Here is a 26229-nt window from a genome sequence, read left to right as displayed (position 1 = left end):
TCCTGCATCACTCTTCCTGCCCAGGATTGCTTTGGCTATTCTGGGTATTTTGTTCTTCCAGATGAATTTCATGATTGCTTTCTTTATTTCTGAGAAATGTTATTGGGATTTTAATTGGAATTGCATTAAATCTGTATAGTGCCTTCCGAAGTATGGCCATTTTGACAGTATTAATTCTGCCAATCCAAGAACATGGGAAATCTTTCCATTTTCTAAGGTTTTCTTTAATTTTTTTTCTTTAGTATTCTGTGGTTTTCATTGTAGAGGTCTTTCACCTCTTTTGTTAAATTGATTATCAAGTATTTTATTTTTTTGAGGCTATTATGAATGGAGTAGTTTTCCTAATTTCTCTTTCAGAGGATTCATCGCTTATAAATAGAAATGCATTAGATGTATGTGTGTTGATTTTATATCCTACTATTTTGTTGAATTCATTTATTAGTTCTGGAAGTTTTCTGGTGGAGTTTTTTGGATCCTCTAAATATAGAATCATGTCATTGGAAAATAGTGATAGCTTGAGTTCTTCTTTTCCTATTCATATCCCTTTAATTTCTTTGGTCTGTCTAATTGTTCTGGCTAGTATTTCAAGCATGACTTTGAATAGATGTGGTGAAAGAGGGCATCCCTATCTTTTCCAGTTTTTAGAGGGAATGCTTCAGTTTTTCTCCATTAAGAATGGTGTTGTCGGGGCTGGGGAGATAGCTCAGTCGGTAGAGTGCTTGCCTTGCAAGCACAAGGCCCTGGGTTCGGTCCCCAGCACCCCCCCCTCCCCAAAAAAAAGAATGATGTTGTCCATGAGCTTAGCATAAATAGCTTTTCCAATATTGAGGTATGTTTCTACTATCCCTATTTTTTCTAGTGTTTTGAGCATGGGGTGTTGTATTTTGGCAGATGCTTTCTCTGCATCTATTTGAAGTAATCATATGAGTCTTAACTTTAACCTTAAGTCTATTGATGTGATGAATTACATTTATTAATTTCCAAATGTTGAACCAACCTTGCATCTCTAGGATGAACCCCATTTGATCCTGGTGCACTGACTTCTTAATATGTTTTCGCATGCAATTTGCCAGAATTTTGTTAAGGATTTTTGCATCTATGTTCATCATAGATATTGGTCTAAAGTTTTCTTTCCTCCATGCATCTTTGTCTGTTTTTGGTATCAGAGTGATACTAGCTTCATAGAATTAGTTTGGAAGGGTTTTCCTCCTTTTCTATTTCATGGAATACTTTGAGGAATATTGGTATGAGTTCTTCTTTGAAGGTTTTGTAGAACTCAGCTGAGAATCTGTCTGGTCCTGGACCATTGCTTGAAATTGATCTTTTTAAATTGTGTATGTCCTCCTGACTCTGTGAGTGGATCATGAATCTCTAGAAATTTGTCAATGTCTTTGAGATTTTTTTTATTTTCTTGGAGTATGGATTTTCAAAGTAGCTTCTAATTATGTTATGTATTTCTTGCAGCCTTTAAAATTCTCTTTATTTTGGATGTAAGGCATTTTCATTATAATGTGCCTTGGTGTAGATCTGTTGTAATTTTGTACGTTTGGTGTTCTGTAAGCCTCTTGTATTTGATTTTCCGTTTCATTCTTCAGGTTTGAGAAATTTTCTGATTTTATTTCATTGACTAGGTTGTTCATTCCTTTGGTTTGTATCTCTGTGCCTTCCTCAATCTCGATAATTCCTAAATTTGGTCTTTTCATGATATCCCATAATTCTTGGAGGTTCTGTTCATGATTTCTTACCATCTTCTCTGTTTGGTCAACTTTATTTTCAGGATTAAATATTTTGTCTTCATTGTCTGAGGTTCTGTCTTCCAAGTGGTCCAGTCTGTTGGTGATGCTTTCTATTGAGTTTTTTATTTGGTTGTTTCTTTTACTTCAAGGATTTCTGTTGGTTTTTTTTTTTTTTCCCAGAATCTCTCTCTTTATTGAAATGATCTTTTGCTTCCTGCAGTTGCTCTTTTAACTGCTTATTGGAGTGATAGTTCATTGCCTGCATTTGCTCTCTTATCTCATCCTTTGATTCGTGGATCATTTTAATTATGTATATTCCGAACTCCTTTTCTGACATTTCTTCTACCATGCTGTCATTGGACTCTATTAATATAGAATCTTGGATTGTTTGGAACACTTTCTTCCCTTGTTTTTTTTCATGTTGTTCACATATCTTCACCTCTAGCAGTGCGGATCTGGGGTATTACAATTTTCCCGCCATAAGCTTATAGTGACCCTGCAGGTTTCCAAAACCTCTCTTTTAAGGGGTGATCAATAATAGCAGCACCCGGTACAGACAATATGCAGCCCTAAACCAAATAGCCCCTATGAAGACATTAACAGTATTGTCATAATAAACAGATGATAATTTCAATTATATTATTAGCTACAGTACAACCAGTAGATTTGCAATGAAGTCTACAGTTTCTAATGGTGGACAAAGAGGATGGAGAGGATGTAACTGTTAAGGGAATAAACAAAGAGTATATAGAGGTACTAGATTGTATGAAAAGTGAAAGCGGAATCAAAAGAAGTTGGATGGGGCTGGGGATATAGCTCAGTTGGTAGAGTGCTTGCTTCGTATGCAAAAGGCCCTGGGTTCAATCCCCAGCACCACAAAAAAAAAAGAAAAAGAAGAAGAATTAGTTGATTGTTAGCATGAGGAAAAAGGAGAAAAACTCCGAGGAAACAGGTAAACAAAAGGAAAATAGAACAAGAAAAATAAAGAAATAAAAACTTAAAATTTCAAAAAGGGGGAGGGGGACATCTATACCATAACAGTGTTTAAGCCTCCCAGTCTTCAGTAGTCTGATGCATGAGAGGTACCAGACAATGAGCTTCCAGTTTCCAGCAGGCATCTGTTTTTATTACTATAGCTCTGTAGTATAATTTAAGGTCTGGTATTTTGATGCCTCCTGCTTCACTTTCCTTGCTAAGGATTGCTTTGGCTATTTTGGCTCTCTTATTTTTCCAAATGAATTTCATGACTGTTTTTTCTATTTCTATAAAGAATATCATTGGGATTTGAATAGGAATTACATTAAATCTGTATAGTGCTTTTGATATTATGGCCATTTTGACAGTGTTATTTCTGCCTATCCAAATAAATAAATAAATATAAGATCCATTGACAACAACAACAAAAATTTTTCTTTAATTTAAGTGCTAAGATAAAAACCAGAAATATGGAGAACTGGGAACCAAGCATGGTGGTGCATGTCTATAATCCTAGCAACTTGGGAAGCTGAGACAGGAGAATTGTCAAATTTGAGGCCAGCTTCAACAACTTAGTGAGACACTCAGCAACTCAGCAAGACCCTGTCTCAAAGTACAAAATAAAAAAAAGAACTGGGGATGTGGTTCAGTGGTTGAGTACCCGTGGGTTCAATCCCCAATACCGAAAAATAAAATAAAAATAAATTTTTAAAAAGCACTGGGACTGTAGCTCAGTTTTTAATTAAAAATTTTAAAGCTGATTTCAGTAAAATGAGATGATTAATTGTATATGCAACAGAAAATTATAAGTCTAGTAGTCTGAAACAGCTTTTAGGTGACTAGCATTTTTCAAAACCCGTGAAAAAGCTGGACACAGTAGCACACACCTATAATCCCAGCAGCTTGGGAGGCTGAGGCAGGAGGATCTCAAGTTCAAAGCCAGCCTCAGCAAAAGTGAGGTGCTAAGCAACTCAATGAGACACTGTCTCTAAATAAAATACAAAATAGGGTTGGGGATGTGGATCAGTGGTCGAGTGCCCCTGAGTTCAATCCCCAGCACCAAAAACAAAAAACAAAAAGACCCATGAAAAAAATGCCAGTTTAGTACCAATTTTAGAACAGGTAAATTTCATTTCAAGAAGAGATGTTTTAGAGATTTGTTGTATTTCTTAAAACAATTAATGTATAGTAAATGAGGTGTTCTTGTTTATTCCTAAAGTCTGGATACTCCACTTAAAAACTTGTTATAAATTGAAAAAACATGATGAATATTTATATGCATATTAGCAGATTCAAGGCCCTGGTGGGGAAGGGGGTAGAATAGGAAGAAGTATTTCGAATACTTAGAAAAGGCCAAGTTTCCAACTTCAATATTATATATTCTGCCTTTAGCAAGATTGTTATTCTGAGTGAAATAATTTTTAAAACTTCATCTATTTCTTGATATTTGCAGATTTACCAGAGATTCATAACTATTCTTGGGTCAATAAAACTAGGAGCTCATAAGATTTTATAAGTATCTGCTGCTGGGTATGACTAAATAAGTTTTGGGATTTCATAATCTTCTGGTTGCTACCACAGGCTCTTTTGGTTTTTAAAATATAGATTAGTGACTCTAGAGTTGGTGAAAGAATATGAGGAATATTGAGGTTATTTCCATAGTACTACAGTATTATGTAAATATGTTACATTTGGGTTGTAGAGAGGGAAGGGGAGTTAGAATACAGAAAACTGCCATACTTAAAAACAGTCCTCTTGCCAGGCAAAGTGATACATGCTTGTAATCTCAGCAACTCAAGAGGCTGAGGCAGGAGGATTGCAAGTTTGAGGCCAGCTTCAGCATCTTAGCAAGATCCTGTCTCAAAATAAATAAAAAGGACTGGGAATGTAACTCAGTGTTAGAGCACCACTGGGTTCAATTTCCAGAAAAAGAAAAAGAAGTAGTCTTCTCAAGCTAATAGCCATTTTAGGGACTGTGTTAAATAAATGTAATGCAATGGTTTTGTGTTTATTTTGAAAAGGGGGAAAGAGCAGCTTCATTTTGCCAGAAATACAGTGTCAGGAGCTAGCCATGTATTTTCTAGCAAAACATACTACTCACATAATTCTAATTGCTAGATTTCTTCTTCCTGGTGTTCAATTAAAATCTTTCACTAGCAACACATGATACTGAGGATAATGTTCAGAGAAAGACTTGGGTCAACTTTATCTCTCTAGCTTTCAGCCTTTTAAATTATGCGTCCTTTTTATTTTAGCCATTTTGTCTAGCAGCATCATCATTGGCAAAGATTTAGATACACTTTTTATAGTCTATTTATATCTATGTCCACATCAGTAGAATTGTCCTTCTGTAAAGAGTTTAATGTTTTTCCTAGGTACAATGCCTGTAATTCCAGTGGCTTGGGAGGCTGAGGCAGGAGGATCACCAAGTTCAAAGCCAATTTAGCAATTAGGCCCTAAGGACTTAGTGAGACCCTGTCTCAAAATAAAAAATAAAAGGACTGGGGATGTGGCTCAGTGGTTAAGCACCTCTTGGTTCAATCCCTAGTACCAGAAAAAAAAAAAAAGAGTTTAATGTTTACCAAGATAAGTAAAACCTATCATGGTAGAAATTGCAACTCAATTGCAGTTTTGTAGCATAATGTCATGTAATGAAATCATTCAGACACATAAGATTGGAACTGACCTCTCTGTTTCATTCCACCCTAGTGCTGCCCTATAGGTGAATTTTGCTACTGCAAGAAAGCTAGGTAGAAGACTAGGGAGGAATTGGTATAATCTCATTCTTGTTATTTTAAGTTAGCAAATATCTAACAAATGGTGAAATAACAATCATTTTATATCAAAAGTAATATACTGTTAATTAACAGTCGTGATGCAATAGGATGCTTTGAGTTCAAAGATGTTAATTCACAATATTATTTTTCAATAGAGTAAATGGATTTGTCAGTAAATAGAGTACTACTTAATGAACTGTTTTAGAAATCAGTGAGTATGGTATAATGGCTTTGAGAACTTTTTGTCTTTCTACCCACTTAAAGTGTTAATTGCTTTTTTCATCCAGGTACAGTGGCACCCACCTGTAATCTCAGCAGCTCAGGGAGGCTGAGGCAGGAGGATCGTGAGTTCAAAGCCAGCCTCAGCAAAAGCAAGGCCCTAAGCAACTCAGTGAGACTCTGTCTCTAAATAAAATACAGAATAGGGCTGGGGATGTGGCTCAGTGGTCAAGTGCCCTTGAGTTCAATCCCCGGTACCCCTACACCCCCAAAATATTGTTTTTTGCAAACTGTGCTGTCTTATAGACAGGGAAGACTTGTGTTTAACCTGATGTATGCAGCTCTAGCTGGGCTTCATGTTTGTTGCCTGGGTACGTAAAAATTATTCATAAAAAAGATGAAATGTAGCTGCTGCTCCAAAGGTACTCTGCTATAACCTATAATAGTCTTTTCTATACTCTGTTCTCTTTATCTTTCAAGCTAATCACATCACCCAAAACTTACAACCCACTTTACTACAATAGCACTGACATGTTTGGGGAGCCAGTGGAAGGAAGATTGAAGCATAACTAGCATCATGGGATCTCAGTTGGTTTTACAGCTTTCTTACCTTACTTGGTAATGCATGTATAATAGTACTGAGTGGCATTCACTCTCAAGAGGTCTTAGAATTGATTGTAGCAAATGTATTGCAGGAAAGAAGATAGATACTGTAATTAAGAGGGTTATGAGAAAGGCTAAAAATAACTCTATCTGATAACCTGTTAATTTGAAGACCTGAAACATGTATTTAAGTATGATACCACAGAAGGTGATGTTCCTACTTTGAAAATTTAGAGTAAAACTCCATCATAAGTAGTTATGTAAATTGAGCCATAAATCTAATGATAGTCATTTATTCCATCTCTGTTCTTAATATCCAGGTTATTTCCTGGACATAAGCTATTTGATATATTTTATTGTTCTTTTGTTAAAGAGAAGTGGAAGTCAAGACTGCATATTTTTATTATTATAGTCATATCAGCCTTATTAGCTTGTCAACTGAATCTTACTCCCTAAAGGGGTAAGTTTGTATAATGTTTTATTTGAGAACACATAAAGGGTATCAAAAATGTGAATCCAGTGTGAGAAGATTTAATTATTTTAATATATTGCTTTAAACTTTGCATGTTCTGTTTCATTTTAACATGTCAAGATTCCTTTTGTCCTGATCCCAAAACTAGTTTAGTCATTCACTATTATGGTACCAAGTTTGATCACTTATTTAAGTGATAAAATGGTATCCTTCTTGCAAAACATTCCAAGTATTAAAGCATTCAAAATAAGTATAACTTTTTTTTTCTTTTAAACAGACAACTTTTAAAAGAAAAAATAAAAATTTACATGTAGTGGGTAATCTCTGGAATGATTTTAAATAAGGAATATTATGCATAATTATAGTTGTATTTTAGAATGATCACTGTGCAACTGGGTGGAAACATTTGAGACAGGAAGGACAGATGGGTTGAAGGCTGTTAGTCAGGGTTGAAAAAAAAAAACTTTGTGACAATAATAATGAGAACACAGAAGAGGAGAACCAACTGGGCTTGGTAAGGGATTGAATATGATGGGGAGGACAGGGGAAATCTTGGGAATCAGGACACTCAGAGTTTTAGCCTGAGTGGACAGGGTAGAGTAGCCTCAGCTGACTTAGAGAACATGGAAAACAACAGATTTTTTTTTTTTTTTGCGGTGCTCGGGATTGAACCCAGGGCCTTGTGCTTGCAAGGCAAGCACTCTACCAACTGAGCTATATCCCCAGCCCGAAAACAGATTTTGAGGAAGAGTATGAATTCAGTGTTTTTACATGTGAAATGTTGCCTGTGACACTCCAAGGGTGGGGGGTAATTATTTTAGCCCTTTGAAATATAGGCTAAGAATTTAAAAGAGGTGAGTTTATATGCCATCAGTATAAGTGGTTATTGAACATAGGAACTGAGAGAGCGCACTAGGGTCTCAGAGAGAGAAGAGGGCAAAACCTGAAGGAATGGCTAAAGGAATAGGGAAAAAGAAGAATGTGGTATACAGGAAACAATGGGTGAAGCATTTGAAGAGCAGGCATTTACAGCTTCAGAGTTCAATTAGAAGCCAAACAGTAAAGATTTAAAAGTGTCCATTGAGGCCCGGTGTGGTTGTGCATGCATGTAATCCCTGTGACTTGGGAAGCTGAGGCAGGAGGATTGCAAATTCAAGGGCAGCCTCAGCAGTTTAGTGATGCCCTAAGCAACTTACTGATCCCTGTCTAAAAATAAAAATAAAAAGGGCTAGGGATATAGCTCAGTGGTAAAGAACCCCTGGGTTCAATTCCCAGCACCAGAAATTTTAAAATTTTTTAAATGTTTTTTAAAGTGTCGATTAAAATTAACACTTTAGAGATTACTGGTATCTGTGAATAAACAATCTGTAGGGTGAGTTAGAGATAGAAGCCAGGGTACTGTAGGTTTCAGATTGAGTAGCAGTGGTGACTGGAGTAATCTTTCCAGTAGCTTGATTATAAGGAAAAAGTAAGTGAATGGGCAGTTCCTAGAATACTGGAAGACAGAAATCACTGGAGGGTTTTATTATGAGCTTTGTTTTGTTCCATTTTAGAACCAGAGCTTATTTACATCGGAAAGAAAAAGGAACAATCATTGTTGCAAGACATTAAACTGATAGTAAGAGAACCAAAGTCCTTAAAGAAGCTAGAAGGTCAGTTAAAACATGGTGGCTTCTGTGGAGAAGACAGCTGTGTACACAAGAAACTACAGCACAAAGTGATAAGATTTCTGATACTAGAGTTGAAGTATCAAGTATTAAATGAATAAAAGGAAAGGACCAGTAGCTCTGAGAGAATTTAGAAAAGCATGGTAGTTTGATGTCAGGTGCTTAGTAAACTTGGTAGGATATCCTCCTACATTTCAATTTTAGATGTGCAAATCAGTGCACCATTGAGCAGTATGCAATATAAACTTTGAGTTCAGTATTACTAATGAGTCAACTCTTCTTCTTTTCTTCATTTTTTTTTAATTGGAGCATTATAGTTCTACATAGTAGGGTACATTTTGACAGAATTTTACATGCAAGGAATTTCATTTCAGTCTCCATTCTCCCCCATTTACCCCACCTCTCTCTATTCTTCTTTCTCTACTGATTTCCCTTTCACTCATTTATTTAACTATTTATTTTCAATTGATAACTTTCTACATATAAAGAAATTCCCTTTTGTGTACTGATAGATGTATATAGTATGATTTTGTTAAATTTATTCCATATTTCCTCCCCTTTCCCATACTTCCTCCCTCTCCTTCTAGTCCACTGATCTTCCCTATATCTTTGTATGACAGCTGACCCCCACTCGAAACTCCTTTTTTTCCCTTATTTTACTCTAGCTTTCACATATATTCGACCCTTGTTTTTCTGAGTCTGGTGATGATTCAGCTTCTAAGTTGAATTCCCTGGTTAAATCTGACATCTGACCTTCATTGACTTCAGGTATTTTATTTGTCTGCCAACTCCTTAGAACCATCAGTTTCATGGTACCTTTTCCCTTGGAGCGCATAGGCATGCCAGAATTTCTCTCTCAGCTTACAATAAAGCACTACCAAAAGCAAATGTCTCTTCTCATTCATAGTATATATTCTGCCTCAAAACTTTGACAGAGTTACAAAATGAATATATTTTGTTTGGAATCAAGATTTATTGTATATAATTCATGTAGCCAGTAATCTTGAGTTAATTTGGATACATTTATTGTTCTAGTCTAATAAAGAAAAAAAACAATAAGATTATGAGGTTGTAGCAGCTTTGACTCTCATGAAATGATAATATGGGCAACTGTTAGGATTTGGCTTTTTAAACAGAAGTCCTAACAACTATTAGAACACACATCTTTAGTGTGAAATTCTAATTCTGTTTTTACATTTAACTACTAAACTTGACTCCATAGAGACTTTTGAATGCCTAACAACGCACAATTCCATGAATTCTTCAATTGGCAGCTTGAGGTTAGGGAAATACTTTTCTGTTTGCTCATGAAGTTCATTATGAATCATTCTTTAGGCATAACCAGTGCTTTCCATGTGTTCATCCTTATTCCCAGTGTCTGTCAAAATAATCACCACTGACTTAATTTACTTTTTATCTGAGATACACTTCCCATCTTCCCAGTCTAAGCATTTAATGGAAGTAAGCATTTTCCAAATTCAAATGAGCTAGGTCTTCTTTGTGGGGAACTCTCTAGCATGCTATTCTAGCATGTTAAACTGAGAGATCTTTCTTCCTGCTCTTATAAGCATACACATGTGGCCAGCTGTATACTGTAAATATTAATATATCTTTAAAATTCCTATTTTGAGTAAAATTCTACAAGCTAGTAACCTATTCAGCTTGAATCATAACCTTAGAATACTTGGGTTGAAAGAGCAAAGTTCAGGCTGGGCATTGTGGTGCATGCCTCTAATCCCAGTGGCTAGGGAGGCTAAGGCAGGAGAATTTTAAGTTCAAAGCCAGTCTCAGCAACTTAGTGAGGCCCTAAGCAACTCAGTGAGACCCTGTCTCTAAATAAATACAGAAAGGGGCTGGGATGTGACTCCGTAATTAAGCACCCCTGGGTTAAATCCCTGGTACAAAAAATAATAGTAATAATAATAAAATAAAATCCAGAGGTGTGGAGAACAAGGCAAATGAAAGAAACATGTACTTAATAAAACTATACAAATCTGGAATTTGGGGAGCTGAAAGGGATCTCAGCAGTCATTAGGTACGTAGATAGCCATGATACTAAATATGAAATTTATAACTGTGAAGGTACCAGTGAGGATGGGATAGGTTATTGCTCTGGTAATAAACTACCACAAAGTCTCAGTAGCTTTTCTTTTACCTTTTCCTCCTTCCCCTCCTCCTCCTCCTCCTCTATCATCATCATCATCATCATCATCATCATCATCATCATCATCATCATCATCAATATTGCTTGTCCAGAGTGGGTCAGTAATGGGTATAGATGGTTGTGGTATTTTGTTCACTTTGGCAACCCAGCTGACATAAACTCCATCATAATACATACTTGCATGAGAAGGGAAATGGCAAATTGCTTAAGGACTCTCATTTTTCTATCCAGAAGAATCATATATCATTTTCATTCAGTGATCATGTGAGTTACATAGTCGTAGTTCCTAGCTCAGAGGCAGTAAGGAAGTGGAGTCCTGCTCTGTCACAGTAAACCTGGGCAAGTAAGTTACTTAACCATTCTGTGGATCAGTTTGTTCACCATAAAATAACCACTAATAATAATATGTACCTAATATGGTGGTTGTGAGCATTAAAGGAGTAACTCTTATATAAGCCTGGTACTTAGAAAAGAGAAATTGTTTGCTCCTATTCCAGCTGTCATTACTGTTAATAGGTTTTTACTGTGTGTTGTCAGTACACCCTCTTTTCATTTACAGGGATTACCTCTTGAAACAAATCCTACAGTTGAGGTGCTATTTTTTTCTTTACTAAATTTTGAGTGAATTTATTGTAGAAAACAACAGTTACACTTTTTTTCCTCAGAGTTGACATTGCTACATCTTGATTGAATTAATCAATTTTGTCTTTTAAATGTTTCTAAACACCCAGAGTCAAGCTAGATATTTGTAGAAACTTCATTGCAAGAATAAATGACTCCTGGGCAGGGGTTATAGTCAGTGGTAGAGCGCTTGCCTAGAACATGTGAGGCACTGAGTTCGACCTCAGCACCACATAAAAATAAATAAGTAAAATAAAGGTATTGTGTCCATCTACAACTAATTATATATGTGTGTGTGTGTGTGTGTGTATTTAATTTTTTAAAAAGAATAAATGACTCCAGAGAAGGTGCTTCTGTGAAAAGACTATAATGATGAGCTTAAAAGTACCATAAATTTTTCTTTTTTATGTAAAGCAACTTGGAGTCAAATTTCTGAAGTCTAAGAGATAACAGTGGAACTAGTGATGAATCAATTATATTGTACTAGAGATTTAAGTTATTCTAGCAAAAACTAAAACAATGATTTATTTATTTAAAAGTGTATTGCTTTCCTAACAGTTACATAAAAATGTACATTTGTCAACCTCTGATGTATTAATTAAATTAAACCTTACAAGGTTTTCAAAATTTTCAAAATTAAACCTTGTAAGGAAATACCAAGTTCATTGTCATGGTCTGTTCTCCCATAATTAAATCGGATTTTTTTATGATAATTTTAGTGTATTTTTATGTACTTTTATCTAGAAAGTTAACAGGATATAAATTGAATTAGCCATATATTTCTAACCAAGAATAGGAATTTCTCTCATTCTGTTAGAGGAAAAGAAATAAGAAGCAGCACTTTTTCAAACCCTCAGTATCAAAATTTATCAGTTGCCTGTCAGAAGGTGAATTTGATCTGTCATTTCCTAACCTCCTGTAATTTAGCATATTAATTTTTCTGTTAAAAAAACACTATAAAACTGAATGCAACTTTAAGTGAATTTTTAATAGAAAATATGACTGTACCCTCATACTCTCCCTCCTAGCAATGCTTACTCTTTTCTGCCCTGTAGAGCTAATTCTGAAGAGAGAAGAAAAGACACAGACTAGAAACTTATCATTAAAGCTTCTTTCAAGAATAAGCAAAATACTACTACATAGGTTCTTTTTCTAGAGAGGGAAATAGGGAGATCTAGGTAACAAAATTTTTATCTCTGTGTAATCATATTTTTTAAATTTATTTCTCTATTGCATATGAAATTAAAATTTAATTTCAGAAAGTCTATGATTCTCTAGTCTAGCCAAGTGCTTGCACGCCAGCTTCTTGGGAGACAGAAGCAGGAAGATCGGAAGTTCAAGGCCAACCTCAGCAATTTAGTAAATTATTTTTTAAAAGGGTTGGAGATATAACTCAGTGGTTTAGTGCTCCTGGGTTCAATCCCCCTTACTAAAAATAAGTAAATAAAAAGACTGTGGTTCCTGATGGTACTTTCCACTTTGTTTAAAGTAACATAACTATTTTACTGAAAGTTGGGAAGCTAAATGAAAGACAAGAAAACAATTAGTCATAATTCTTCCACCCTAACATGACTACTTTGAACATTTTGGTGTGTTTCCTTTAAATCTTTTTTCTTATATATTCATTCTTTTAATATACTTAAAATTTGTATAGTAAACTCATAGATATTTCATTGGAAATTTTGTGACAGTTAACAAAAGTCACTTTTGTTTGTTTTTTGCAGAGCATGTCAGGAATTAGTATTTGATCCTCACAATGCCCTTTTGAGGTGAGTAGAGTAGATATTAGTCACATTTTACGTTTAAAGGTATGGAAAGCAGAAAATCATATAAAGTCTCTAGTTGGTCCATACTTCATGACAGAAGTACTTGCTAACACAGGCAAGTGGGTACATTTAGTTTGCAAAGAAGTACAGAACAAGTCATCTGCAATTTTTTTTTTCCCCTCATTTACTGGGTATTGAACCTAAGGGCACTTGACCTCTGAGCTATATCCCCAGCCTTCATTTTGAGTCAGAGTCTCGCCGAGTTGCCAAGACTGGTGATCCTCCTGCCTCAGCCTCTGGAGTAGCTGGAATTATAGGTGCTTGTCATTCATTGCACTTGGTTCTTTCTGCAAATTCTTACTCCCTGGGACCTAGTCCTGCCTTATTGAACCAAGGGGAACCTTTGAACAGCAGTAGGCAATTCTGAAAATACAGATTTTAGTAAATACATAAAACATCAAGAATCTTGAAGTGCCTTAATTGGTCTGGTTACTCTCCTGTTAAAGTTTCAGCTGAAATGGTTTTAAACTTTTTTGTTCTCATTTGATCTAGAAACAAGGGAAACAAAGTCAGAAGTTTATACATTAAAGAAGTTACTACCTCTGACCACTTGTTCTCATTGTGATGGAGGATTCTGTATGAAGGTTGGGGCCTTATGTCAAATCTGTTATTAGAGGAGACATATTCTTGGGAACTGGTTTGTCAAGAGTTTTAAATATGTGAAGCTTAAATTTATTATTATTTTGTAACTTTCTGAAGTCCCAAGCATCATCAACTTTAGAATTTAAAAGCAAAATAGTTCTGAGTTTTTAAATTTCTTTCAGTTTAAATTGTTAAACACATTCCAATTGTGCCTATTTGTTTCTTTAGGAAAACTCTAAATTTCATTTTATTGTTCACACTAGTGATGACCACTAACGACTTTGCCTCCCTGTAATTAAAGTTTTCTTTTTGTCTTCAACTTCTAGCTGAAGAAATTCCTCTACTACCCAGTATCTTCTCTTTTTTCTTTTAAAGAGAATTTAATTTGTAAATCAGCTGATAGAAATTAAGAACACTTTGATGTGCCCTGTTTTCTTTTATTACAGTAGTAGTTTATTTACTTATTTGTGATACTGTGGATTGAACCCAGGAGTGCTCTTCCTCTGAACTACATTCCCAGGCCCCTCCCTTTTTAAAAATATGTTTAATTGTAGATGGAAACAAAACCTTTATTTTATTTATTTTTATGTGGTGCTGAGGATCAAACCTACTGCCTCATGTGTGCGAGGCAAGCACTCCACTGCTGAGCCTCAGCCCCCGCCTTCCCCAGCCCTTTTTATTTTTTATTTTGAAATAGGGTTTTGCTAAGTTGCCCAGGCTGATTCAGTCTTGTGATTCTCCTGCCTCAGGCTCCCGAGTCACTGGGATTACAGGGGCACATCACTGGGCCCATCTGATTACCCTATAGTTTTTATAAATGTTCTTTTTGATTTTCCTTTTCAAACATGTCATTCTTGTAGTCTTCATTGGCTCTTGAGAAGGTAAAGATTTAGGATTTATTGGCCTATAAAAGAAAAGCAATATTCTTTCCTCCTATTCAGTGTTGTTTCACAGCTGCAGATTTGAGCTAGAGAAAGCAATGTAAAAAAAAAATGTAAGAAGATAGAGGGACAGTGTTTGTTGCGCCAATAAGGACCCTTGCCCTAGAGTTGTTAACTATTAATTTTTTATTCGGGTCTGGATATTAGGGACCTCTGTTCGATTCTTTCTTATATATGGCCTTGCTCAGACTCCGTCCTTGAATCCTACCTACCTTGGAGCTACCTACCTTGGCATGAGCTGGATTTCCAAACATTTAAGTACTCTGAGCTAAGTGTTCCTTCTCAGGTGTTTACTCAGCTGTTGTTTTCTGCTTCCCTCAGTTTTGTAGTGCATCTGTGAATTTATTATGATAAGTGGTAGTTATCTTAGCTGTTTACCTCGCTCATTCAATTCATCAATATCTCATCCCTGTTTTTCTTATGTACTTAAATAAATACCTTAATGCACATTATCACCTTTCTCCCGTTTTAGCTATTCATCCATCCGTTTCTGATCAGATTGTGAACTGTAAAAGGACAAGGGTTTGTTGTAACTGTTTTAAAATCTGTCTTTGGTACCTAACACAGTGACATATAGTAAACTGTTAAAGGCTGTGTTTTTCAGATTTTTTAAAACTCATGTCCCCTTTTGATTAACATAAATTATTCATAAACTATTCTATTAAACCCTCTATGAGAATTACCAAGATGGGAGTGGAAAATACATACATTTTCACCAAACAGGAACATTAACTTTTTTTTTTTTTCAAGTACTGGGAATTTACCACTGAGCTATATCCCCAACCCTTTACATTTTTTAAAATTTTTTAAAGTATATATATTTTTAATTTTTTGTTGTTGTTGATGGACCTTTATTTTATTTTTATGTGGTGCTGAGTATCGAACCCAGTGCCTCACACATGCTAGGCAAGCACTCTACCACTGAGCCACAACCCCAGCCCTTCATTTTTTATTTTTTAGACAGGTTCTCACTAAATTGCCGAGGCTAGCCTACAACGTGCAATCCTGCCTCAGCCTCCTGAGTAGCTGAGATTACAGGCATGCGCCATCATGCCCAGCAAGAACATGAACCTTTTATACTTTGTATATCAATATAAACTTGGTTCCTTTTTCCAAATATAAAATTGAATGTCATTGGAAATGCCTTTTCATATATCACATGACCTCCTAGAGGGAATATGGCTATCCTGGTTTCCTCCCCTTATACACACCCATCTTTTTACTGCTTCATAGTACTCCAGTGTCCCAGGAAATAAGGAAAAAGTACTCTACGCTGGGAAGTAATGCCACATTTTATTGGATGACTTTAACTCAGTTCTGGTGCTGGCTCAAGTTGACTTACTTAGGCATTCATCTCCTTGTTTACTAATAATAAAAGCAGTGCTTAGATGGTTTATGCAGGGACCAACAGGTACCATAAAACAGCTAAATAAATGGACTGTGACTCCAAAAGACACACCCTACTTATAAAATGACAAATTTTGCTTTGGCAGAATAAAGTGCTTTTTTATTTTCCCTGTGTTATCACAGTGACTTACATAATACTGTTTTTTCTAGTACAGTACATAAATACTGTTTTTTCTAGATGCTTGGGTTTTGTGGAGGTTTTTTCGTCACAGCACATTTTGTGTTCTAATAATAATTCTCTCTCTGGGGTTCATGGGGGTGGGGCATATACAGTGATCCAGCTGTCTAGAATGAAATCTAACTCTGCTTCCCCCTAGCCCCTGCCCCAGTAGAGGAGATTGAACCAGGGCACTTTACCACTGAGCTACATTCCTGACCTTTTTTTCTACACAGGGCCTTCCTAAGTTGCCCAGGCTTATGGACCTCTTGCTTCAACCTCCCACGTAGTAGGATTATTGGTGTGTGCCACCACATGCAGCTTGCAATTTCTTTTGATGATCCAGTAATTCTATGATATTTAAGAATGTGATTCAAAAGTTTTACAGACTTTTACTTCAAAAAGTCATACAAAGATAGAAGTTTTATGTTTGTTTCTAATTCTGCTCTCTTCCTGCTTGTTTTTGAGAATACTAATGCCTTCCAAACAGAGATTATAAAGCAGAGCTACTACTGTTTGACTCGAAGCACAATTTTTTTTTTTTGTTTTTTTTTGGTGCTGGGGATCGAACCCAGGGCCTTGTGCTTACAAGACAAGCACTCTACTCACTGAGCTATCTCCCCAGCTCTTTGAAGCATAATCTTAATCACATTGTGAAGGTGATTAAAAAAAAAAAAAAGTTTGTTGCTGAAATGTACAGTCTTTAGGCATTTTCATTAGGTAGAGGCTGAATTTTTAATTATTTCTTTTATGGCCAAAAAATCACTACATTTAGTTTCAAAAAAATTACAAGTAGTACGTTTTCAGTATAGCCCACCCTTTATCACTAATCAGGTGATAAGAATTTAGCTAAAAGTATTTGAAGACCTCATTTAACAGATTTTATTCCTAAATTTTGTTTAGTTAAACTTAGAACTTGATTGACTCTGCCTTCAGAATATGCCAAGAATCTGACTCCTTCTCGCCACCTCCACTGTGACCACTCTGATCTAAGCCATTATTTGCTTTCAGCTGGATCATTGCTGAGACTTCCCACATGATCGCCACACTTTCACCCTTTTTCCTCTCTACTTCTTAGTAGATTACAGCAACCACAGTAATCCTATAAAAATGTTAGATCCCATGCCTCGTCTACTCACAACTTCCTAGACGCTTCTCATCTCAGAGTAAAAGCCAAATCCTTACTAAAACCTACAGAGCCTTCCGTAATCTGATATCCCAGTTAACTCTTAGACTAGCTCAGTCCAACCACACTTGCCACCTCCTTGAATCACACCAAGCACAGTCCTAGGTATTAGTTGTCTGCACCCCGCAGACTGCTCTCCCCCCACATCTGAGCACGGTTCCCTCTTGAATCTCTTTAACTCTTTCCCCAAAAGATGACTTCATTGAAGCCTTTCTTGACCTCTCTATATAAAAGTACAGATACTGCCTTCCCTTGAACTCTTTCTAACCTCTTTTCCCTACTGTAGTTTTTTCTTAGTACTTGTCACTATGTATTATTATTCATTTTACTTACTTTTTGTTGTTTTTATCTGTCTGTCCCAGTATACTGTGACCCTTGTCTGGGCAGGGATTTTGCCTGTCTTAATCACTGATGTATCTATCCTCAGTGCCTACCTAGAAAATGCCTAGAATTATAGAGGCCCAATAAATATTTGTTGAATTAATGAATCAGTTTCCATAGAGTTTAGTTCCTAGGCTATCCTACCAACATTTTGAAAAATCAAATAGTAATAGTATTAGTTATAGGAGCCTGAGCTCTAAACTCTAGGAATATTTTCTGCCCACTCCAGCAGACACACCTCCTTATGCCCATCTCTTAAATCCTTACTTAAAGAGCCTTATTACATTAACTGCCTCCCCTTTTCCCAACCCTCCCCCAAAAGTAAATACTTACTCCCAGAATATCTCTCATCTTTTTCCTTCTTATCTCTCATATAAAACCCTGTAGTGAAAAAGTTATTAACTGAATTTCACTTAAATGAACCCCAGTTAACTGCCTGGTGGGATTAGCCAGTGTTGTCTTTCCCACTGTAAAACATATTGACGATTGCCTGCTGAATGTTCTTGGCTAAATGTTCACAGCTGGTAGACACGCACTAGTAAGGCTTTGTGCTTTCACTTCCTCCAGTTAAATTTGTCTGCATACTGAAGTCAGTTGTATTTATGCCCAAACCTGTTTATACCAGTTTTATGTTAAAATAGATTAAATAATTATGATATACTAAGTATATAATATACAGTATGTTTTTAGGATGAACTGTATTTTATTAAAGCATCTTTAGGCTCACAGAAAAAAAGGTGGGGGGGCGGGTACTGGGTTCCCATATATTCTTTCTCCACACAAAGCATAGCATCCCCAACTATAACAGTGAGCTCACATGGACACATTATCACCACAGTTTATATTAGGGTTCTGTTTGGTGTTGTTCATTGTATGAGTTTTAACAAACATAATGACATGTGTCCTCCATTGTGTTATCCTGCTAGAGAGTTCCACTGCCCTAAAAAAATCTGTGTTCCACCTGCTCATCTTCTGCACACTAAACCCTGACAATCATTAATCATTTTACTGTCTATAGTTTCATTTCTTCCAGGATGTCAGATAGGTAAATTCATATAGTATATAGCCTTTTCAGATTGGCTTCTTTCATTTAATAATATGCATTTAAATTTTCTCCACATCTTTTCATGGATTGATTGTTTATTTTTTATCATTGAATAATTCTATTGTGGAGGTATTTTATGGTTTATCCACTCCTTATTGAAGGACATCTTGGTTGTATACAAATTTTGGCAATTATGAATAAAATTACTATAAACATCCATGTGCAGGTTCTTATGTTGACATAAGTTTTCAGTTCATTTGGATAAATACCAGAGTATGATTGCTGAATCATATGACTATGGTTAGTTTTTTTAAGAGCTACTAAACTGTATATTTCATAGTAACTGTACCATTTTGCATTCCCATTAGCAATGAAGGAGAATCACTGTTATTCCATGTTATGGTTTGAACATGAGGTATCCCCCAAAAGCTCCTATGTTGATGCAGGAATGTTCAGAGATGAAATGATTAGATTATGAGGACTGTGACCTAATCGGCAGATTAATTCATTGATGGGTTAATAATTTAAATGGAGTAACGGGGTGGTATGGTAGCATGACTAGAGGAAGTAGGTCACTTGAGGTGTGCCTTTAGGGCTTAGATATTTTTACTTGCCCCCCTCTCTCTGCTTCCTATCTATAGTGAGCTGAGCAGCTTTCTTCCACCACACCCTTCCACCATTATGCTTGGCCTCACTAAGAACCAGAGCAATGCAGTTGACCAGTCATGGACCGAAACCTCTGAAACCATGAGCCCAAAATAAACTTGTCCTCCTCTAAGTTGTTCTTGTCAGCTATCTTAGTCACAGTAACAACAAGCTAACTAACACACTACACTTGCCAGCATATGGAACCGTAAGTGTTTTGAACTTGGGCATTTCTAATAAGTATGTGATGGGTAGCTAATTTTGTTTTAATAGGCAAGTGCTTATTAACATATTGAATATCATTTAATATGCTTATTTTCCATCTTCATATTTTCTTTGATGGTGCATTTATTCAGGTCTTTGACTCATTTTCCAAATTGACCCTTTATGAGATATGTCTTTTGCAAATATTTTCTCCCAGTAACATGACTTATTTTCTCATTTTCTTGATTTTTTTATTTCAGAATACAAATTTTTGTCTGAAGTGAGTATAGTTATTTCCACTTTCTTTTGATTGGTGTTAGTGTGGTATATCTTTCTCTACCCCTTTTATATATCTTTATACTTAAAGTGTTTTTCTTTTTAGATGACATGTAGTTAGGTCTTAGTTTTTAATTCACTTTGATGGTCTCTTTATTTTAATTGATGTATTTAGATCATTGATATTTAAGGTGATTATTGATATAGATGAATTAAAATTTGCCATATAATAAGAATCATTAATCTTTTTTATTCATTCTCTGATGCTCTTTTCTTATATAATTCTAAGATTATGAACTATATCGTTTTCCTTTTCTCTGAAGGATTTATTTTGACATTGCTTGTAAGTCAAAGCAATTGATAATAAATTGCCTAAATTTTTTTGTCTGATAATTTTTTGAAAGATAATTTTGCAGGGTGCAGAATTTCAGTTTTTGTTTTTTTCCTACAACACTTGAAATATTTCACAGCCCCGGGGTTTTTGTTTGTTTGTTTGTTTGTTTGTTGTATTTTAAATATACAGTAGGAACATTTATTTTAACACTTCTAGAAGACATTTCTCTAGGTCTGATAATTTGATATAAAAATCAAACCCATCATACTTTCCCCATCAGTCTCTCTACATCAAGGGCAATCAGAAATTTGCACAACATGAATATTTGCTTCTGAAACAAAAATCATAAATTAAGTGATAACAAAAATACACAAATCAACTGGACCCTAAACAAATTTCTGATGAATTCTTTTCCCTTTCCCCCAGTCACTTAGAGCTTCTGTCTTTAGTCTCATTCTGCTCCTTTTCCTTTCTTTGCTTGGCCATGAACTTCTCTGTATTCTGCTTATGATGTGTACTCTTGCAGTGATTTGTCATTGCTTTTTCACCTGGGTAGAAGAGGAAACAAACTGGGCAGCAGAATCCAGCCTTCTGTATAAGAAAATCTAAATCTTCTAGGATATGATGTGCCTAAAGAAGATTCCTCAATTTTCTCACAGCCCTGTTTTGACTTGCCATCTCACCTACCAGTGACTACATCTTCATTTGCCTATCAAAATGCCCTTCAAAAGCATTCTTCATTTCTATTACAATTCTTTTTCACTAGCACTTCTTCTTTATTCTTTTTAGAATTTCCACTTACCTGCTTACATTGTTCATATACTCTTGCATATTGTTTACTTTTTTCATTAAATCCCTAGAATAAGATTTTTTCAAGTGTCTCCATTGTTTGTTTTTTGTTTTGCAATGCTAGGGATCAATCTAGGATCTTACACAGCTAAGCAAGTGCTCTGCCCCTGAGCTATACCCCCGCCCTGATTGTTTCTTTGTGTTTTGGGAAAGGGGAAGAATTTCATCTACTGGAAGTACATTATACCTTGAGGGCAGGTTCCATGTGTACAACATATTACTTGTATTTAATTCTCAAGCTCTACTACAGTGCCTGGCATTTAGTTGACGTTCAACAATTATCTAAATGAATGAATAAGCAGGAAAAGTTTTCCTTTGTTTTAATAGGTGAGAACTTGAAGTCACTTAGGTAAATCTTGAGCAAAAATGATGAGAAGAAATGCTTAGATATAGCTGGGTGTAGTGGTGCACACCTGTAATCCCAATGACTCGGGAGGCTGAGGCAGGAGGATCACAAGTTCAAAGCCAGCCTCAGCAACTTAGCAAGATGCTGTCTCAAAATAAAAAATAAAAAGGGTTGGGGTTATGGCTCAGTGGTTAAGCACTCCTGGATTCAATCCCTGGTACCAAAAAAAAAAAAAGAAAAGAAATGCTTAGACATGAATATCTAGCATAAATGGAAACCATGTTCATTATTTGGCATAAATGGAACCATGTTCACTATAGTTGACCCAAGAATTAACTCCATTTTTTTTTTTTTTTCGGTTTGTTTTATTTTTTTGTTTTTGTTTTTGTTTTTGTTTTTATTGTAAACAAATGGGATACATGTTGTTTCTCTCTTTGTACATGGCGTAAAGGCATACCATTTGTGTAATCATAAATTTACATAGAGTAATGTTGTTTGATTCATTCTGTTATTTTTTCCCTTCCCCCTACTCCTCCCACCCCTCTTTACCCTCTATACAGTACTTCCTTCCTCCATACTTGCCCCCCTCCCTAACCCTAACTCTAACCCTAACACTAACCCTTCCCTCCCCCCTATTATGTCATCCTCTACTCATTAGTGATATCATTTGTCCTTTGGCTTTTTGAGATTGGCTTATCTCACTTAGCATGATATTCTCCAATTTCATCCATTTGCCTGCAAATGCCATAATTTTGTCATTCTTTATGGCTGAGTAATATTCCATTGTATATATATACCACAGTTTCTTTATCCACTCATCAATTGAAGGGCATCTAGGTTGGTTCCACAGTCTGGCTATTGTGAATTGAGTAACTATGAACATTGATGTGGCTGTATCTCTGTAGTATGCTGATTTTAAGTCCTTTGGGTATAGGCCAAGGAGTGGGATAGCTGGGTCAAAGGGAGGGTCCATTCCAAGTTTTCTAAGGAATCTCCACACTGCTTTCCAGAGTGGCTGCACTAATTTGCAGCCCCACCAGCAATGTATGGGTGTACCTTTCTCCCCACATCCTCGCCAACACCTGTTGTTGCTCGTATTCTTGATAATCGCCATTCTAATTGGGGTGAGATGGAATCTTAGGGTGGTTTTGATTTGCATTTCTCTTATTACTAGAGATGTTGAACATTTTTCCATATGTTTGTTGATTGCTTGTAGATCTTCTTCTGTGAAGTGTCTGTTCATTTCCTTAGCCCATTTGTCGACTGGATTACTTGAATTCTTGGAGTAAAGTTTTTTGAGTTCTTTATAGATTCTGGAGATTAGTGCTCTATCTGAAGTATGATTGGCAAAGATATTCTCCCATTCTGTAGGCTCTTTCTTCACATTGCTGATAGTTTCCTTTGCTGAGAGAAAGCTTTTTAGTTTGAATCTATCCCAGTGGTTGATTCTAGCTTTTATTTCTTGTGCTATGGGAGTCCTGTTAAGGAAGTCTGATCCTAGACCAACAAGGTGAAGATTTGGACCTACTTTTTCTTCTATAATCTGCAGGGTCTCTGGTCTGATTCCGAGGTCCTTAATCCATTTTGAGTTTAGTTTCGTGCATAGTGAGAGATACGGGTTTAGTTTCATTCTGTTGCATATGGATTTCCAATTCTCCCAGCACCATTTGTTGAAGAGGCTATCTTTTCTCCATTGCATATTTTTGGCCCCTTTGTCTAGTATGAGAAAATTGTATTTATTTGGGTTTGTGTCCGTGTCCTCTATTCTGTACCATTGATCTACCTTTCTATTTTGGTACCAATACCATGCCGTTTTTGTTACTATTGCTTTGTAGTAGAGTTGAAGATCTGGTATTGCAATACCCCCTGTTTCACTCTTCCTGCTAAGGATTGCTTTAGCTATTCTGGGTTTCTTATTCTTCCAGATGAATTTCATAATTGCTTGCTCTATTTCTGTAAGGTACGTCATTGGGATTTTAATTGGAATTGCATTGAATTTGTATAGCACTTTAGGTAGTATGGCCATTTTGACAATATTAATTCTTCCTATCCAAGAACATGGAAGATCTTTCCATCTTCTAAGGTGTTCTTTAATTTCTTTCTTTAGTGTTGTATAGTTCTCATTGTAGAGGTCTTTCACCTCTTTTGTGAGCTTGATTCCCAAGTATTTTATTTTTTTCGAGGCTATTGTGAATGGGGTATTTTTCCTAATTTCTCTTTCTGAAGATTCATCACTTACGTATAAAAATGCGTTGGATTTATGGGCATTGATCTTGTAACCTGCTACTTTACTGAATTCACTTATGAGTTCTAAGAGTTTTCTGGTGGAATTTCCAGGATCCTCTAAATATATAATCATGTCATCAGCAAACAGGGATAGTTTGAGTTCTTCTTTCCCAATTCGTATCCCTTTAATTTCTTTGGTTTGTCTAATTGCTCTGGCCAGAGTCTCAAGAACGATGTTGAATAGAAGTGGTGAAAGAGGGCATCCCTGCCTTGTTCCAGTTTTTAGGGGGAATGCTTTCAGTTTTTCACCATTTAGAATGATATTAGCCATGGGCTTAGCATAAATGGCCTTTACAATGTTAAGGAATGTTCCCACTGTCCCTATTTTTTCTAGTGTTTTGAGCATGAAGGGGTGCTGTATTTTATCAAATGCTTTTTCTGCATCTATTGAAATAATCATGTGATTCTTAACTTTAAGTCTATTAATATGGTGAATTACGTTTATTGATTTCCTGATGTTGAACCAACCTTGCATCCCTGGGATGAAACCAACTTGATCATGGTGCACTATCTTTTTAATATGTTTTTGTATGCGATTTGCTAAAATTTTGTTGAGAATTTTTGCGTCGATGTTCATTAAGGATATTGGTCTGAAATTTTCTTTCCTTGATGAGTCTCTGTCTGGTTTAGGTATCAGGGTGATATTGGCTTCATAGAATGAGTTTGGGAGGGTTCCCTCCTCTTCTATTTTATGGAATACTTTGAGAAGTATTAGAATGAGCTCTTCTTTAAAGGTTTTGTAGAACTCGGCTGAGAACCCATCTGGTCCCGGACTTTTCTTTGTTGGTAGGCTTTTGATGACTTCTTCTATTTCAGTACTTGAAATTGGTCTATTTAAATTGTGTATGTCCTCCTCGTTCAGTTTAGGCAATTCATATGTCTCTAGAAACCTGTTGATGTCTTCAAAATTTTCTATTTTGTTGGAGTATAGATTTTCAAAATAGCTTCTAATTATGTTTTGTATTTCAATCCTGTCTGTTGTGATATTTCCTTGTTCATTCCGAATTTTAGTGATTTGGGTTTTCTCTCGTCTTCTCTTCGTTAGTGTGGCTAAGGATTTATCAATTTTGTTTATTTTTTCGAAGAACCAACTATTTATTTTGTCAATTTTTTGTATTGTTTCTTTTGTTTCAATTTCATTGATTTCAGCTCTGAGTTTAACTATTTCCTGTCTTCTACTACTTTTGGTGCTGTTCTGTTCTTCTTTTTCTAGGGCTTTGAGCTGTAGTGTTAGGTCGTTTATTTGTTGAGTTTTACTTCTTTTATTAAATGCGCTCCATGAAATAAATTTCCCTCTAAGTACTGCTTTCATAGTGTCCCAGAGATTTTGATATGATGTTTCTTTGTTCTCATTTACCTCTAAGAATTTTTTAATTTCCTTCCTAATATCTTCTGTTATCCATTCATCATATAATAGCATATTGTTTAATCTCCAGATGTTGGAACAGTTTCTGTGTTTTACTCTTTCATTTATTTCTAACTTCAATTCATTATGATCTGATAGAATACATGCTAGTGTCTCTATCTTCTTATATTTGCTAACATTAGCTTTGTGGCATAATATATGGTCTATTTTAGAGAAGGATCCATGTGCTGCTGAGAAGAAAGTGTATTCGCTCTTGGTTGGATGGTATATTCTATAAATGTCCGTTAAGTCTAAATTATTGATTGTGTTATTGAGATCTATGGTTTCTTTGTTCAATTTTTGTCTGGAAGATCTGTCCAGTGGTGAGAGAGGTGTGTTAAAATCACCTAGTATTATTGTGTTATGGTCTATTTGGTTTCTGAAATTGAGAAGGATTTGTTTGACATAAATGGATGAGCCACTGTTTGGGGCATAGATGTTTATGATTGTTATATCTTGCTGATTTATGCTTCCCTTAAGCAGTATGAAATGACCTTCTTTATCCCTTCTGACTAACTTTGGCTTGAAGTCCACATTATCGGAAATGAGGATGGATACTCCAGCTTTTTTGCTGAGTCCATGTGCATGGTATGTTTTTCCCCATCCTTTCACCTTTAGTCTATGGGTATCTTTTTCTATGAGGTGAGTCTCTTGCAGGCAACATATTGGTGGATCTTTCTTTTTAATCCAGTCTGCCAGTCTATGTCTTTTGATTGATGAATTCAGGCCATTAACATTCAGGGTTATTATAGAGAAATGATTTGGTTTCCCGGTCATTTGGTTCATTTTTTAAATTTTATTTATTTATTTGTTTGACACAACTTGTTTCCTCCTTTATTTGACAATCCCTTTAGGATAATTCCTCCCTTTGCTGATTTGCTTCTTTCTTTTTCATCTCTTCCTCATGAAATATTTTGCTGAGAATGTTCTGTAATGCTGGCTTTCTTTTTGTAAAATTCTTTTAGCTTTTGTTTATCATGGAAGGATTTTATTTCATCGTCAAATTTGAAGGTAAGTTTTGCTGGGTATAAGATTCTTGGTTGGCATCCATTTTCTTTCAGGGCTTGAAAAATGTTGTTCCAGGCCCTTCTAGCTTTTAGGGTCTGGATTGAAAAATCTGCTGGT

The 26229-nt window shown here is 35.8% G+C and overlaps 1 protein-coding gene across 2 annotated transcripts in view; it reads left to right on the top strand.

The window, feature by feature from the left end:
* The window catches only part of HMG20A (high mobility group 20A), a 74159-nt gene that overhangs the window by 10543 nt on the left and 37387 nt on the right, over positions 1-26229 (top strand). The window contains exon 2 of one of the 2 annotated variants that reach the window (XM_079128923.1): positions 12959-13003. The exons of the other annotated variant lie outside the window; for it this stretch is intronic. The gene's annotated coding sequence lies outside the window, so the exon portion shown is untranslated. The remainder of the gene's footprint in view (positions 1-12958; positions 13004-26229) is intronic. 2 annotated transcript variants of the gene reach the window in all.

The sequence above is a fragment of the Sciurus vulgaris genome (genome assembly GCF_902686455.1).
Source record: "Sciurus vulgaris genome assembly, chromosome: 2".
Lineage (NCBI taxonomy): Eukaryota > Metazoa > Chordata > Mammalia > Rodentia > Sciuridae > Sciurus > Sciurus vulgaris.
This window is presented reverse-complemented; position numbering and strand designations above follow the sequence as displayed.